Here is an 18,760-nt window from a genome sequence, read left to right as displayed (position 1 = left end):
AACACTCACTATCAAATTACAACAACTAGATGCAAGCATCGAAGACATTGAAGTAGAAATGGAGAAAGTTCACAGTGCTATTAGAGGCATTGAATTTGAAAAGGAGAAGGTAATAAAGAGATTCTCTATCCTTGGAGAATATTTATCTCCTAAAGTTAGCATTTTTTGGAGGTAATTGGAGGAGTGTCTTACAGCAAAGGCATCCTATAAAAAATTCACCTATACTAACTTGAGCGCAGTAGAAGTTGCATCATATACACTATACATACTTATTAGCATATCTAATACAATAAAAGAAAATTGGAAGAAGGATCTTGAGAAGCTAAAACTTGGTTTTGTAGATTTCATATCAAGAATTTTGAGTTAGAACAGAGAAAGGTAACACAGTTTTGTCTTGTATATATTATTCTAGACACCTTTGCCATTGGTGTCAAAGGGGGAGAAGAATGTAAAGGAAAATTTTATAAAAGATGTGTGTGTGTGTGTGTGTGTGTGTGTGTGTGAGAGAGAGAGAGAGAGTAAGAGAGAGAGCTTAGTTATGTATATAGGAAATCATTGTTAAAGGAGAGATGAGGAATGTAATGATCCATCAAGACATGAATATAATTTTGAAGTTTTAAAGGTCAATTTTGAATAGTTTCTTTTTGTATTTTTTTTTTTTTTGTATGAAAACATTTTCGAACTTAGCCAATTTTCCCATATGTTGCCATCAATGCCAAAGGGGGAGACTATTGGTAATATGGCTAGGTAGATGAGTTAGTGTTGTCATTTATGGAAACATATATATTTTGGTATTTCATTCTAAAATAAGAGATAGAAAATTTTCTAAGTATTGGACACTTTGTAGCAGCATAAAGATAGATTCGGTATGTATAGATGATAGATTCTGAGTTGGAACATGCCTGGTTGAGGACTAGTTGTTAACAATATCATGGTGATGTATGTCATTGCATATATCTATACGGACTGTACGAAATTAGTTACAAAGGAATTACCAATACATGTAATTAACAAAACACGATGGTAACATGATATGTATGAATTAAGGAATTATTTTAGTAACAAAATAATTACTTAACTATGATGGGATGACATCCTAGATGTTAACACTAAGTTAATTTTATAATTAGCCAAATGTGTGGAAGTATCAAGGCTAACTAATAAGAGTTTTGATAAATCGAAAGGTATAAGTAAAGGTCATATCTTGCATAGCCAAGAGTAAATCGTGATGACATGTGAACTATTGTGAAAGAAATTTATATGTGATATGTGACCCTTGTGTAATGCAAAATCTAGTGTATAATGAGAAAAATTGTAAAGTACAGTAGTGAGATAATGTTGTATGTATATCTTCTTTTGTAAAGATGCTTAATTGTATATTGCATGTTAGGACAGTGGACTCTTCTTTCATACATTATATTTGTTCTACCAACTCCTAATAGGGTTGAAGAAACTTCTAATAGGTTTGAAGCTTTTAATGGGGCCTAGTCCTCTAACAAGGACTCAAGACACTATATGTACTTAATAGACTCCTAATAGGGTCAGTATACTTAACAAGATTATTATTTTTAGTGGATCTTTTAGTGGGTGTCATCCCCATTGGGATTTTCCCTTGGTTAGGGTTTCCATAGTTAACAAATAATGGTGTTATGAGTTCTCTTTGTGTATGGTTATATTTATTGTTTAGAATTATTGTTTTACTTTCTTATGCATATTGCAAAGTAATTAATAATATCCAGTTGTAGGCAATGATTCACCCCCCCCCCCCCCCCCCCCCCTCCCACCCTTAGTATTATCTATTTCTAATAAGACCATGGTGATGTATGAGTTCTGTATCATAATAATGGCATTGATCTTGCAAGCTTGTAGATCTGGAAATGTAGCCAGAGTCTGGTGAACTCTAAAATCAAATCCTTTGGCTCTTGTTCTTTCTGATGTGTTTTTTTGTCTACTTATTTATTTTCTACATTTCTAATTATCATTTTCCTAGTTCACAAGCAACACCAATTATGATATTTATATTAAATATGTATCCTAGTGAATCTTAAAATTCTAAGTGATTCATAATATGGCATTTATAGATCATTCAAAATCCCCCTTAAATGTGACAATTGTCCCTATAGTGTATCTTAGTTGTTTTGGTTAGGAGTCTTCTAGTATTTAATCCCTTACACCTTTTGCAGGGACAATAACATTTTTCATCTCATTCTCTTTGAAAGTTAGACACCAATCTAGTGATTCTCTCCCTATTTTGATCTAATTCACTTATATTATCTGACATGATCCTTCTTCATAGGAATATATTATGCTTGTACCCTTATTCAATTTGTTGTTTTTTGCTAAATCTATCGTTGATAACAATTTCACCATACACATTAACATTAAAGAGAACCTTGAAAATGAACAATGAATTTTATGATACAATAAAATTAAGTTTGACATCTACTAAGATGAAAATCCTTTAACTAAAATTAACCTTTTTTTAATCTCAAAACATAATTGTGTCCAATTTAAACTAACTATTGAAAAAGAAGATTGTTGAAGTATAGAAACCTATCATGGGTGTTGGTGTTTGAAACTACTAAACAACAAAATGCTCAATACCAAAGTGATAATGCTCACATAGCCTAAGGATTAGCCAATTCCTATTGAAAATTACATGTGCAAACCACTTGGACCCAACTTCAACAAAACCAAGGATGATTTTCTACTCTTTAGGCTCTACAAAACCAAGGTGGATATACCTAGGGATGATTCTAATGCAAAGTATTGTATGAAAATTATCTTAGTTTCATTCTGATTCTCATCTTTTATCTTTAGGCACATACACAATTTACCAAATTCTTTAATGCTTTCAAGTTTATATGCATCCCTTATAAGCAGATCTGGTCATAATTCTCCTAGGGTTTACAAATATTTCTAGAAATAGTAGCTACCTAAGACTCAGAAACTAAAAATAAATGAGTGGTGGCCAACATTATAACCTTGAACAAAATAGAATGAAAATGATTTTGAATTTATAATTGTTTTCACATGTAGAAGTGGAATTTACTCTCAACTATTTCCAATTTGTATGACTAGTGCCTTATCCATGGGGACAAAGAGTCAGCTATTGGTAGGAGATCTGGTTCAAATAACTTGTAAATGAATCTATCAACTATAGTCACCCATTTCCATTCTTATGAAACATCATTTTCATAAACTCATAAATTTCACTGATTTGCGGAAGCATTTACATAATACCTTGAATTAAGAGAAATAACAAACCAATATGCAACCCATCTAGACTGCATTTAATCAATTGAACCTTATTCAAATGACCTCAAAATTTACAAACTCATGAAAAGGAGATAGAAATTGGTGACACGGATCTAGTGTAAATACTCTTTTGCATTATCCTTTTATATGACTAATACAATAACCAATAGAAACTCATTAAGAAACGCAAAATATCTTGTTGATTCTATCATTTATATCATCAGAGAGTACATAATTGGAAGTAAACTCAAAAACAACTACATAAGACTAGACTGACTATACTTTCCTTGTAAAATGAAAAATATACAAGCATTTGGACCATCACAATGCCTTGAAAACTCATTTATATAAGCATGAGTTGCAACAAGCAAAGGGCAATTGTGATGCTTTGAATTCTTGTATATTTTTCATTTTACAAAGAAAGTACAGTCAGACCAGTCTTATGTAGTTGTTTTTGAGTTTACTTCCAATTATGTACTCTTTGATGATATAAATGATAGAATCAACAAGATATTCTATGTTTCTAAATGAGTTTCTATTGGTTATTGTATTAGTCATATAAAAGGATAATGTAAAAGGGTATTTACAATAGATCTGTGTCACTAATTTCTATCTCCTTTTCATGAGTTTGTTAATTTTGAGGTCATTTGAATAAGGTTCAATTGATTAAATGTAGTCTGAATGGGTTGTATATTGGTTTATGGTTGCTCTTAATTCAAGAGATTATGTAAATGATTCAGTAAGTCGGTAAAATTTATGAGTTTATGAAAAGGATATTTCATAAGAATGGAAATGGGTGACTACAGTTGATAGATTCATTTACAAGTTATTTGAACTAGATCTCCTACCAATAGCTGACTCTTTGCCCCCATGGATAAGGCACTAGTCAACAAATTGGAAATAGTTGAGAGTAAATTCTGCTTCTACATGTCAAAACAATTATAAATTCAAAATCATTTTCATTCTATTTTGTTCAAGGTTATAATGTTGGTCACCACTCATTTATATTTAGTTTCTAAGTCTTAGGTAGCTATTATTTCCAAAAATATTTGTAAACCCTAGGAGAATTATGACCACATCTTCTTATGAGGGATGCATATAAACTTGAAAGCATTAAAGAATTTGGTAAATTGTGCATGTGCCTAAAGATAGAAGATGAGAATCAGAATGAAACTAAGATAATTTTCATACAATACTTTGCATTAGAATCATCCCTAAGTATACCCTCCTTGGTTTTGCAAAGCCTGAAGAGTAGAAAACCATCCTTGGTTTTGTTGAAGTTGGGTCCAAGTGGTTTGCACATGTAATTGTCAATAGGAATTGGCTAATCCTTAGGTTATGTGAGCATTATCATAAACTAGGTATTGAGAATTTTGTTGTTTAGTAGTTTCAAACACCAAAAAAATGACGACTCTACTGGAGAATTACACTTAGCATTATCATAAACTAATATATATTTTAAGATCTTTGTCTCCCTTAGGTAGAGTCTGAAATAGGCATTTCACGTAGAGTTTCCCGTGGATTTGGGGGTTATATATTTTTCCTAACACTGTCAGTAAAGCATTTGTCATTTATTCAATAATTGTTCCCATTCTAATAGGGTGGGTGGTGACTCACAAGGTTTAACCAGTGTCCATATTTGGAAGTTTTTTGTTTCACATTATGAAAAATAAGAAAAATAAACGAGAAAATGTGAAGAAAAACTCAGGAATTAGACTACTAACCGATCTCCCTCCTAGGGGAAGATAGAATTGGGTTGTGAAAGGAGATCAAATGCCAAAAGGAAATTATTCACAAGAGAAAATGGCAAAGAAAAATAATACTTACCATTCTTCTATTGAAAAGGAACCTTTCTCCAAGGGCCCTAGATCTCATCCAAATTTATCTAATCACTAATACATTAGGGGTCAATTTGCGATGGTGGGCAAATGTTATTTTTTTTGGCTTTTTTTTTTTTCAATTATAGCCTGACAACATCAGTGTCACAATTGCGACGTCATCGGGCTATAATTGAAAAAAAAAAAAAAAAAAAGCCCGCATTGGTCATTGGGTGGGTTTTCTTCTGCGGCATATCAAGTTGCGTTATATTATGACAAATCCAAAGGCCCTACTATTGACTGTTATCATTTCTAATCCGCTTGGAGACCCCTACAGCTTTTCCATCATTCCTTTGCATTCCACAATGATGGGAGGCTCCATGGCACATTCTTCCATTCCCATTTCTCAGGGGCTTGGGGGCAGGTCGAGTGCTGGTGCAGAGTTTTGCTAATTCATTGCCTACTTCCTTTCTTACCTCTCCTTTCAAGCTTAGCTACTTCTCGGTGCTTCCATTGATATCTAGTCAAAAACCCTCAAACTTACCTAAAAAACTAGGGGTTGTTGCGTATGTTATATGCATTTAGAGAAGGGTATGTGCACTAGTGTTTTGCATTATATTCATTTGGAGAAGGGTATATTATTAGGCTCTGCATGTGAGAAATGTCCACAACTTAGCAATTTGTGTAGGTGGAAGTTTTATTGCTAAATGATAAATTAGTTTTATTGCTAAATGATAGTGCATCAAACTTGTGGAGGAGTTCCTTACCAAATAGATAGCACATCAAACTTGAATTGTTGCATTTTTAAAATTACCCATCATTGCATATTCTAATTAGGGTTTATACCAAAAATTGAGTTTAGAACACAAAATAGAAAGAGTGATTGTGCTACTAACCATAGCATGACACTCAAAGCCATTGAAATTCGAAGAAAAGCCCATAGATCATGAAAAGCAAGCCAGGAGAACCCTTTCCAAGCCTCTTGGAAAAATTAAACTATATACAAAAGCTGACTAATATTGATAATATACCATTATATGTTTGATGTAATAGCTACTCTAGCTAACCCTAAACCCACTTGGAAGATTAATAACCAACTCAGAAATGCTTGAAACATCAATAGTTCCAAGGCAATCCAAGCCATTACCATGACTTTTCTCTGTGCTTGAAGAACCTTTTGCATTGGGAAACCTAATGCATAGGCAGATAGTTTTGGTAGCATCCAAAGTGCATATTCTCCTAATAGATTTGGTACATTCTCCTCCTGCCATAGCAGCTTCAAGATTGGAGTTGCAAAGATGTAAATAGAACTCAAGAGCACTGATGCAGCCAGTAGTATTAAACATGAACACTGCAAATACACTCCAAGCATTTGATGTTTTCCTGCTCCAACTGTGTGAGACCTCACCCAATCCGCCGTAGTATAGATGACATAATTGCATTGTGGTACTATTAGTTTGGTATTTTAATATCTACATTTTGATGATCCACATTTATGTTTTCACATTAAGGCCTAAATGATATAATTAATTTTTGTTTTCATGAACTAGACCTTTTCTATTGCTTTGATAGAGGCTAAATTGTAGAAATGCTTGTGATTCATTATTTATATTTGGTATTTGGATATTTGACATTATTCAAGATCTAGTAGGACAATGAATTACTTTATCAATTGATTTTAACACTTACAGTAGTGTTCTACTTCTATGATATGCACAACAAAACTTATATTGTGAATGGAATGATCGAACACATATGGATGCAACTTAATGACATGATAAAATTAGATTATAATATGATGATTATGATGATCTATGATATATAGATAAATGATAATTTGACTACAATGGCTTATGATGTAAATGCGGATAAATGTTAATTTTGATAATGATGATTTAAGATTTAATGTGGTATGCAGATAAATGTTAATTCGATTATGATGAGTTATGATACATAGACATATGTTGACTTGATTTTGATATGTAGATCCTGATATTTTAACATTTTGACTGATTTACTTGAAATGATTGGGAAAGAAAATTTATTGGAATTATGTTAATAAGATTATGTAACAATTGAAATTATAGGCATTTATGATATTTATTCATATAACCTCCTTGGACTACTAATGCTCGAGTTGGATGTGCAGGAAGTGGAACCATGGATACTTTGGGGGGGAAACAAGTTCCAAACCTATGTGAACACAGTTTAACCAAGGTGAATCTTTGGAAGATTAAAATAGCCTCATTGTGAAAATGTGTTGTTTGTAATGTAAGTTTGTTTGCACAAGGAAATGTTTAATCATAAGTTAGGTGCATTAGGAGTGTGCCATGGTAAGGTGAATGTGCTTTATGTGTCACTTGACACTTGTAAATTTTATATGTGATTGACGTGTCATTTTGAATTGGACCATGGTGGCAATTTACCCTAAAACTAATTACCCTATTAATAAGTAATTTAAACCCACTTGACAAGGGAAGGATGGGTCTCAATCATAATAAATTCGAATTTGGACGTGACTAGGGTTTTGAGGGGTCATTAGGTGATCCCAAAGTGTCTTTTAGGTGAAAATAAGTTACCCATATGATAGTACATCATGTCAGGGACCTAATTTTGATCATGTGAGTGCCTAGATAGCCTAGGGAGCCCCTTTACCCATGCATTCTTTCATCAATTCGAATTTGGAGTTGTCATATGTGTTTTCCCCATTTTCCCACTAAGTCAAAAATAGAAAAGTTAGAAGAGACAAGTTTGTAAGAGAAAATGGCTTAGTGTTTTTGCTAAAAATAGTTAGTGTGAAGGCCTTATTAGAGGGTCTTGGGAAAACTAGTGGAGTGTTCACCCACTCTCTAATTTTAGTGATAGTTAAGTTTTGGAGGGTGATGAAGGGAGCTCTACTACAACTATCCTTACCCTAGCTTGGAACAAGGTTAGTGTTCCAAACCATGCTTCATTCTCATTCTTGAGTATTGCAAAGTAGATTTGCAAGTATGAGGAGTGTGTCAATGGAATATTCATTATAGTGGAAGTCTTGCATCTTGGATGGATATTGTGTTGTTGTGAGAATATGTAGTGTTCTTGTTGCATTATGATCTTTGTCATTGTGTTGTGGAGAAGTGAATGTGTCTTGTGCTCATGAAGATCTTTTCTTGGTTTTGTTTTGTTGTTCTTCATTTGTTTTGTTGTTGTTTCTTGTTTGAATGTGAGTTTTGATTGTGATTATGGGTGTGAAGGCTTCACTCACCCTTGGGAGGGCAGAGAAGCCTTGGTTGAAGGGCACATCTTGGGCTTGACATTGCAGGTGAGAAAAGAAATCTTTTTCTTTTACCTCATGATGAGGTTTGTTATTATCATGGAGCATGGGCTCCATCATGGCCATGAATCTTGTTTTTTGGGAGGTATAAGGAGGTTTGGTGGATGAGGAGAAGATGGTTGTTTGAAGGCCTTGAGAGGCAATGCAATGGCAATATGTTGTTTATGTTGTGGTGGCCTTGAGAGGCAAAATGCATTGGCAATATGATATATATGTTGTTAGAATTTCTCCTCCTTGAAGAGTCCACCTTCACCCAACATTTTATGATTCCAATGGTGAATCATTGTGCAAGCCATGGGAGGGTGTTGATTAAGTTTTTGTTGTGTAGTCATGCAAAGTGTTGTGAAGTATGTGTATAACATGTTTGGTTCTTGTTTCCCCTGCTCAGTGGGTGGCTTCATGGAAGCCTAGGTTGGGAGGTGAGCCTCCATGGTTCCAAGTTTTGTGTTGTATGTGCAGGTTTGGTAAAGATGCATTCTATGAAGTATTAGGTTTCACCCAGTCAAGTGGAGAAGATCCCAAAAGTGCAAAGAAGGCCCAAAGTTCATGTTTTCTCAATGTTCAAATTTTTTCCAATGTTCATGATCTTGAACGTCTCTTGTGTTGTTTCATTGTGAGGAAAAGAGATTGTGCCTTTGTTACCATGTGATTATGTAGAGGGAAGGATTTGAGGTTGTCGGTTATCTATGTCACTTTGTGAGAAATTAGCATTGAAGTTTTATGCATTATGAAAGCATCAGAATGAGTTGTGACATGCATTGGTATCATTTGAAAGTTGTGGAAAGAAGATTTGGAAGGTTGTACACTTATACTTTACTTGTAATGAAATCTTATGAGACTTGAAGTTAGATTGTTGTGACTTTTCTCTTTGATGTATTTGTAAATATGCATTTCATAAATGACATGTAGAATGAAATTATTGAGAAATAGTATATACTTTCACTTGCAAGAAAAATGAGTATCTTTCTGCTCAATTTAGTATAATTAGAATTTATATGCCATAAATGCATTGTGGAATAAAATGTGCATGGTTGGTGAATTCATGCCATAGTATTGTTTTACAATTTATAGGTACTTAATGAGATTGAAGAAATTTGTTATGTTGAATAAATTTTTTTTGTATATGCGTAAATACTATTTCCCCTAAAATCCAAGTTCAAATAATATCCTATTATCATCCATCTTGATCACTAAAAATAGTAAGGTGAAGTCAAGAGAAAATTTGTTAGAAAAAAAAAGCTTGTTGTAGGTCCACATTTTCCTCTCTGGAAAATGTCTGGAGAGAGGAATAAAAGCCTCTCCTAAAATACAGAGTAATATTTTAATCAAGGGAAGACTCCTAGAATTCTGAACTTGAAGAAATATATATATATATATATATATATATATATATATATGGCTATTCTTGTAGGGCACCGGCTACGGTGCAACATATTTGCACCGTAGAAAACCGTGCCGACTCCTGCCCGACTGACATGCCCTTCCATTTATGCGGTGTGTGACAGTACGCTGTCATTTCCGGACAACAGTTAAATTTTGTTTATGCACTTCAACTTTTATTTTTATATCCATCTCATGTGTTTTAATAATACAATTTTTATTATTATATTTTTAAAATAAAATAATATTGGATATATGTATTTAATTTCACATTAAAAGATTAAAAATAAATTTATATTTTAAAAATGATTGAATAAATATATTTTTTGTAATGCAATGTCTTATTATATAATACAAAATATAAAAAGAATATTATGTAGTACACGTAATTTTAATAATTAACTATTTTTTTAGTTTTAATAAATAATAAAAGGATGTACAAATACTAATATTAATTTTTTCTATTAGATATAAGAAATAAAAAATGAACCAAGAGTCACCGGAGTATAAATTTAATTCAATTTTAAAATTAAATATATTTAAATAAAGTTTAAATTTTAAAAAGATATAGAATTTGCAATATAAGTAAAAGTTATATTTAAAATATAAAATTGTTATTAACAATTTAATTTGAATGAAAGGGAAATAAAAATAATTGTAATGGAAATACTTTCATAACTATTATTCTTATCAAAATTTTAACTATTAAATTTTTTAGTTGAATACACTTATTAATTATCTAATTACATTTAAATAAATATTGTTATGTTTTCTTCTATCTTAGTATCATTATATTTGTTTTGGCTCACTTACTCGAAAAATATCATCTAAAAAAATTGGTTGATTTTATTTTAATAATAAGTAATGTTAATATGTTGTAAAAAAATTAGAAGTAATTTTTTAAATTTATATAAAGAGTGCACTCTTTAAAAATAATTTAAATTAATTTTTAAAAAAATTGGTTGATTTTATTTTAATAATAAGTAATGTTAATATGTTGTAAAAAAATTACAAGTAATTTTTTAAATTTATATAAAGAGTCCACTCTTTAAAAATAATTTTTTTAATAACAAATTTTTATTTGTTACTTAAATTTATTATTATGTAATATAGTATTATAACTTAAGTTTAATACTATATAATATTAAAATTTTATAATATTTCAAAAACATATAATTAGATTTATATATTTAATAAAAGAATCTTCAAAAAATTTATAATATAAAATATTAAAAATAACTATTGCATATTTAACAAGTCAAATGTCACTTCTTAAATTTTTCATTTATAGATGTATAAATAAAACTTAAATCATTAAAAAAAAGTATATAGTCTAATTATAATTAAAAATATAACTTTAAAACTAAGTTAAGTTTTTACTAATTTTAATGTTTGTTTTCAATATTTTATAGTTACTCTATTTAATAAACAAAAATCAATTTCTTGTTTCAAATATTGAATGATTTTTAAAAATGACATTTGAAATATTGGAAGTAAAAATAATAGATTTTTTTTCTAATTGAATATTTAAAATTACTAGAAAAACATATTTTCCTAATTTAAGTTCTTAACTTACTTGAATTTATTATATAATATTATGTACTAGAAACATTTTATAAATAATTTTTAAAAATTAGAGATCATTTCTTCAAATTTTTATTTTCACTAAAAATGTAATACGTTATAATATCAAAATATAATTAATTCAATACATTTAAATCATTGAATTAGAGATCTTATTTGAATGTTTCATTATTATTTTTTTATATTTTAAATATAATTTTTACTTATATTTCAAATTTTATATCTTTTTAAAATTTAAACTTTATTTAAATATAGTTAATTTTAAAACTGAATTAAATTTATAAATATGGTATTTATTTTTAAAAAATTAATATTAGTATGTGTACATTCTTTTATTATTTATTAAAACTAAAACAATAGTTAATTATTAAAAGTACTTGTACTACTTAATATTCATTTTATATTTTGTACCATATAATAAAACATTGCATTCAAATAAAAATATATTTATTCAATCATTTTTTAAATATAAAATTATTTTTAATTTTTTTAATATGAAATTAAATACATATATTCAAATATTATTTTATTATAAAAATATAATAATAAAAATTGAATTATTAAAACACAATGGGATGGATATAAAAATAAAAGTTCAAGTCCATAAATAAAATTTAACTGTTGTTGGAAATGACAGCGTACTGTCACACACTGCATAAATGGAAGGGCATGTCAGTCGGGCAGGAGTCGGCACGGTTTCCTACGGTGCAAATATGTTGCACCGTAGCCGGTGCCTTCTTGTAGACCCAAGTGTAAAAAAAAATCTTTGTAAAAAAAGCACAACTTAATTCGCATGACCTCAAACCTGCATAAAGTACAATTATCTACTAAAGAGCAAGGACATGTCACATCGATGGAACATTATCATACACTCTTAATACTAAACTAGTAGTCACCCTATGAAAGCTTTCGTGTCCTATGTCACCTTTTAATCCTTTAAAATATATATCTATAACTATTCATGGTCACGTATAGACAAGCAACATTTTAAAAATATATATATTTATACAAACTCAAAAATAATGACAAGGACTTGGCGAGTTGACCCTACACTTAATGGGGGACAAGTATTAAATACCTCTGATTTGATTAAGACCACCTCTTCCTACACCTACACTAACGCCTAGCCAGGAAGTAGGTGAAGATTTTCTAAAATAAAAATATGCCCCAATCCCCACCACGCCTTGGTAAGAGATCCATATGTATGGGAGGGCATTAGAGTTGGTGGCCTTGGGGACTTAAATAATATTAAATAGACATGACAAAAAAACTGACCCCCTTGCAGCAAGTCAACATCTTTAACACAAAGCAAAAAGGAGAGCAATGTTTGAGCACGTAATCCCATGCCACTCAACTTTGGGTATGTTGACGCTAGGATGGGGTATAGGAAGGTTAGGAGAATTAAGCATAAGCATATTAATGTTTGTAGTAGATAAAAGTTTTGGGCTTAGATGTTATTATTTTTATTTTTATTTATAGGGTTATAGGGGTTAATAGCTAGTGGTAGGGTAAATGGAATAATAATAGTTATAAATATCAAGAAATAATAATAATGTTCTTAATAGTAATAATAATGATTGGATGTTAAAATTTAATGAATGATGGAAGTTAATATGTTATGTTCATTTTGTGCTAGGATATTGATGAAATGTATAGGGGATAATTTAATAAAGAAATTGTTTATAAATAAATAATGTTTAGAATTAAATAAAATTTAAATTAGATAGTAGACCACCAAAAGAAAGAAAAGGACATGGACTTATCTTTGATAATGTTGTAGTTAGTAAGTTAGCCTATACAAGACATTTAGAAATTTCCCATAATTAAGATATATGACAATTGTTGGATTATAGATTATGTACCTATGGATTGACACTTAATGTAGTAGTTATTTATTTTATAGTTAATTTATAGGGGAAAGAAACCAAAAAAAAAAAAAAAAAGTTGTGCTTTTCCTCATAAATTTAGGGCATGACAAACTGCCTCATCATAGAGGGTTTATTTATTTAGAGAACAAAAAATTGTAAACCTGAAACAATGTTTACAAGCTCAAATTAATCTTTATAACCATTAACTTGGTGAGTGAACTTTTTGGGTTGGGTTAGGTGTTTGAGGACCTTGGAAACCATAGTAGAACCCTTGTGAGGTTGAGTCCTTGTATTTGTATATGTGAGCCATTAGTAGCCCTAAGGAACATTGTCAGTTTGGATTGCAATTTGATCTTTTGTCAAGACTACCTAATCTACAACACTTCAGTAACATTTGAACTTTGATAACAAGAACATCAACACAACTTAACCATTATATTCTTCCACACTGACTTCCCTTTATTCTCTATAATTTTTCAACTGTTAAATTGAATTATATATACTTCAAAATAATTAACTGATGAACTGATTTTTCTTTTTACAATAATCCAATGTATGAATCATTACACTGTTTAGAATATGTTCAATAGTTACACTACAAAAGAATAGCACCTAAAATTCTTTGAAAACCCCATTTTACAAGCCAACATAGTTGTTTACACTGGTAATACCTCCATCAACCACCAAATTGTGGCCACTAACATACTTGGCTTCATCACTAACTAGATATAGAGCTACTTCTGCTATGTCTATGGCTCTTAGAGTTTGCCCCTTCAAATTTGCAAGACTCCTTACAAACTCTTCAATTCTCTGCTCTTAATCATCAACATCATCATACATTTCTCCCTCATATTTCCTCCCTGCATTAATCATCATAGAGGTTGCTACCCCAAAAGGAGAAATGCAATTGACTCTAATCCCATACTTTCCCAACTCACAAGTAGCATTTTTGGTGAGACCAACAATGGCATGCTTGGAAGCAGTGTAAGCATGAGGCCCAAGCCCCCCTTGCACACCTGCCACACTTGCTATAGAAATGATGCACCCACTTCTTTTAGGAACCATTATTCTTGTAGCATGTTTCATGCCAAGACAAACTCCCTTCACATTCACACCCATCACATTGTCAAACTCATCTACATCAAAATCCATTATACTCTTCCTTTTAGCTTGCTCTCCAAGGATTCTTGCATTGTTAAACATGATATCTAGCCTCCCATATTTAGAGACTGTCATGTTAAAAACATGGGAAACATCTTCTTCATTGCTTACATCATAATGCATGTATGTCATTGCTTGAGACAAAGACTCACAAATCATCTTCCCTTCATGATCTTCAATTCCTCTTGCCCCTCTAGTGATTATGGCCACTTTTCCCTCTAGCCTGCAACCCACATTTTCAACGACTAATATTAGTTGATTGATTAACATGGTAGATTCAATCTGGTCCAAGCATACTAATAAATAAATAAATAAGAAATAATTTGATCGTCCAAATGCCCAAAGGGAAAATGAATGCAATTTTTCCTTACCTTCTAAGAGATGGGTGATAGTTCACATTGTCCTCTGAAACCATGGAGACTTTCAAATAACCATTGTTATTAATGTTAGGATTGATATTGGGCATATATTGGAAAGTCTAGTTTGCCCATTCCAATTTCTATTTCTCTTTGCAATCACCTATGCCGACATGACTAACATGATCGTGAAAAAATTCACTCACAAATTCCTAAAGTAGTTAAAAAGACCACTCTTTCTTCTTCTTGATGATGAATCACTAAATGTGATCTGAAGCACCAAAAGAATAAGAACAACACAAGTCCAAATATATAGATCTTGCAATAAAAATGGAGATGATGAGATGAGAGCACCTACACTAGGTGTACCTCACTACAAGATTCGGTAAAACTTTCTTAAATGAACTAAAAAGCCAAATCATACACTCCACAATATACTTCTAAGGAACCCATATAGTTGCATATATATAGCTTATCTGAGGATGATGGTGGGAATAAGCCATTGGAATTCCATTAATGATTCTAAGGTAGTTGTAATAGTATATTACTAAAACCCACTGCCCCATAAAGTCTACCCTGATTTTCATACATCAATTTATTCAAGACTCTGAATAAAAGTCGACAGAGAATCATGGGAATTCTTGTATGAAAAATTTTTTGCCATGAAGTGATCATAATGCTTTCACTATATTTTGCAATGTTTTAGTAATATACTAATCTACAGCACTTCAGTAACATTTGAACTTTGATAACAAGAACATCAACACAACTTAACCATTATATTCTACCACACTGACTTCCCTTTATTCTCTATAAATTTTCAACGGTTAAATTGAATTATACTTCAAAATAATTAACTGATGAACTGATTTTTCTTTTTACAATAATCCAATGTATGAATCATTACACTATTTAGAATATGTTCAATAGTTACACTACAGCAGAATAGCACCTAAAATTCTTTGAAAAACCCATTTTACAAGCCAACACAGTTGTTTACACTGGTAATACCTCATTCAACCACCAAATTATGGCCACTAACATACTTAGTTTCATCACTAACTAGATATAGAGCTGCTTTTGCTATGTCTATGGCTTTCAGAGTTTGCCCCTTCAAATTTGCAAGACTCCTTACAAACTCCTCAATTCTCTGCTCTTAATCATCAACATCATCATACATTTCTCCCTCATATTTCCTCCATGCATTAATAATTATAGAGGTTGCTACCCCAAAAGGAGAAATGCAATTGACTCTAATCCCATACTTTCCCAACTCGCAAGCAACATTTTTGGTGAGACCAACAATGGCATGCTTGGAAGTAGTGTAAGCATGAGGCCCAAGCCCCCCTTGCACACCTACCACACTTGCTGTAGAAATGATGCACCCACTTCTTTTAGGAACCATTATTCTTGCAGCATGTTTCATGCCAAGACAAACTCCCTTCACATTCACACCCATCACATTGTCAAACTCATCTACATCAAAATCCATTATACTCTTCCTTTTAGCTTGCTCTCCAAGGATCCTTGCATTGTTAAACATGATGTCTAGCCTCCCATATTTAGAGATTGTCATGTTAACAACATGGGAAACATCTTCTTCATTTCTTACATCACAATGCATGTATGTCATTGCTTGTGACAAAGACTCACAAATCATCTTCCCTTCATGATCTTCAATTCCTCTTGCCCCTCTAGTGATTATGGCCACTTTTCCCTCTAGCCTGCAACCCACATTTTCAATGACTAATATTAGTTGATTGATTAACATGGTAGACTTTCATAACATAAAATGAATTGTCTCTTAACATATGAACATAACTCTCCTATACTAAATGATAATTGTGTGGTTTATTTTATTTAATAAGTATAATTATAGAGAGGCAAAATTGATAAAATTTTCTGGGAAAATTTTGCTAAAAGTCTTAGATGATACTCATCAATGGCAAGTTAAAGCAATTTAAAGTTCTTCTTTTCCTACAACACATATAACAGCAATGTAAACTTATCTTGAAACTTCTTCTTTTCCTGCAACACAATAATAGCAATTATAAGTGTTTGCAAGCTATATACTTATGAATAAATATTACATCCTGATTTAAATGTATGAAAAAAAAATTCATTCCTTTTAAGCTTCATTCATCTTGAGGTGCAATTCACAACCTCAAGAATAGTGGCTTTTCTTCTTCAGGATACCTTTAGGGGAAGAGTATGTGAATGCCCCCTCATGTCTGGAGTCTAGTTTAGAGGAGATGGCTATTTACACTGCTAAGGTTTGTCGAATCTAATTCTGAATAACATTGCTTGCTATTGTATCATCATATAAATGAAAGCAAATGATTTAAGAGTTAAAAGAGCACAATGGATTTTTTGAAAAGGCTTTAGAAACTTTCAAGCAAATACTATTGCTAATGATTTATTGTTGCTCTATTTTGGTATTTGATGATTGTCCATGCTTAAACATTTAATGTCATTATGGTTATATGAATGGATTATTTGCCTTAGAACACTATCATCTTCAAAATCCCATATGAAATCTATATGACCATTTCATTTCTTCAATATGCCCTATGGATGTCCCTATCTAACTTTATATCTTTTAATTGCATATAATAACTAATTTATGTGCTTTTTCATGACTATGTTTGACTCATATAATTGTGATCTCTCTAGCACTATGATGTCGTTTAATATGTCTTGCTAAAGCTTGTAAATTTTGTTCCTTTTGCCATGTCATGTAATATGTCTTGCCTTGTAGCTTATATGTTTTGAAATTGTTGTCAGGCCTTGTAGCTTGTATAATTTGATTGCTGGAGAGCTTCTACAGCTAAGCAAGAAGACCGTTGCATGAGTTATAGCCACGCACTCGGGTATGAAAATTGTATATTAAACTATATTAAAGGTAGCTTCACTTCATTTATGAGTATAACATGTTTTTTTTTTACTTAAAAGGTAGAATAACCAAGACAAAAAGTTGAAGGATAATCTTATAGAGAGCATGACCCAACTCTTTGGACCTCGTGCATTCGAGAGAAACAAGCTCCTTGAAAAAGCTGGTTTATGTTTGAAGTATATTAGGGACCAGTACAGAAAAAATTTACGGGATAACCCTAGGTACGAGTGTCCATCCTATGTTCCTAAGGCTAAGTGGTAGGCTCTGATTTTGGATGGAAAGTATAAAGTTGACAAGAAAAATGCAATTACACCAATAGAGAGTAGACCAAGGTATGTGATACTGTTGAGAATGTAATTATGTACTAATTAACCTCTATATTTATACTATCTAACATATTTCAAACTTTTCATAGATTGCCTGACACATCAAAGGCAACAAAGGTAAGACTAGAAAAGCACGAGACAAACAAGCTCAGCTCTGGTGGTTTTTTGAAACTTCAAGCACGAGTTGTAAGTATTAGTAAATGAAAATTTGTATCAAATTTTTTATATATTTTGATGGGAAATGCTAGGATAGACTAGCTTATCTATGCTCCTAATCCTCAACTTTTGCAACTTTTGTATTTCCTTTTGATATTTTAACTACCCTCCATTGGTTGATGAAACAATGCAAGTAAAATTCATCATACCACGCAAAAATGCGGGGTTCAAAGTTGAAGACATGCCTCACAGAAGAGGATAAGAGAATTGGCTTCCAACAAGGCTATAGAGGCATGGCTGAATGGCTACGAGCTAAAATCAGTATGGAAGGTTCTAATAATGATGCATCTGAGCCACTGGTAAATAAGCTAAATGAAATTTATTTCAAATTGAATACTTTACCAATTAGTCTATTTGATGTTAACTTCCAATATAATGTGAGTATATCTATTTTAAGCAAGCAATGATAACAATGTGTAGGATGTTGGAATGCAGCCTGACAATCCTTCTACACAATCTGTGAATGCTTAAGGCTCGCATGATGTGCATCCCAGTGGTGGAGGTATACATTTGATATTAAATTTTTTATATGTAATTGAAATTGGTGTTTGGATTAATGTAACATTTTGTATAGTAGCTATAGAGGAT

The 18,760-nt window shown here is 31.5% G+C and overlaps 2 pseudogenes; both read right to left on the bottom strand.

Annotated features, from left to right (window-relative positions):
- Positions 1 to 13,856: 13,856 nt before the first annotated feature.
- On the bottom strand, positions 13,857 to 14,912 carry LOC149537002 (short-chain dehydrogenase reductase 2a-like; annotated as a pseudogene).
- An 801-nt stretch (positions 14,913 to 15,713) lies between these two features.
- On the bottom strand, positions 15,714 to 16,370 carry LOC149537001 (short-chain dehydrogenase reductase 2a-like; annotated as a pseudogene).
- Positions 16,371 to 18,760: the final 2,390 nt, after the last annotated feature.

This window comes from Cupressus sempervirens, chromosome 10 (genome assembly GCF_028749045.1).
Source record: "Cupressus sempervirens isolate cs-2001-9-10 chromosome 10, ASM2874904v1, whole genome shotgun sequence".
Classification (NCBI taxonomy): Eukaryota; Viridiplantae; Streptophyta; class Pinopsida; order Cupressales; family Cupressaceae; genus Cupressus; species Cupressus sempervirens.
Note: the sequence above shows the minus strand (reverse complement) of the source record. Positions and strands in the feature narration are given on the sequence as shown.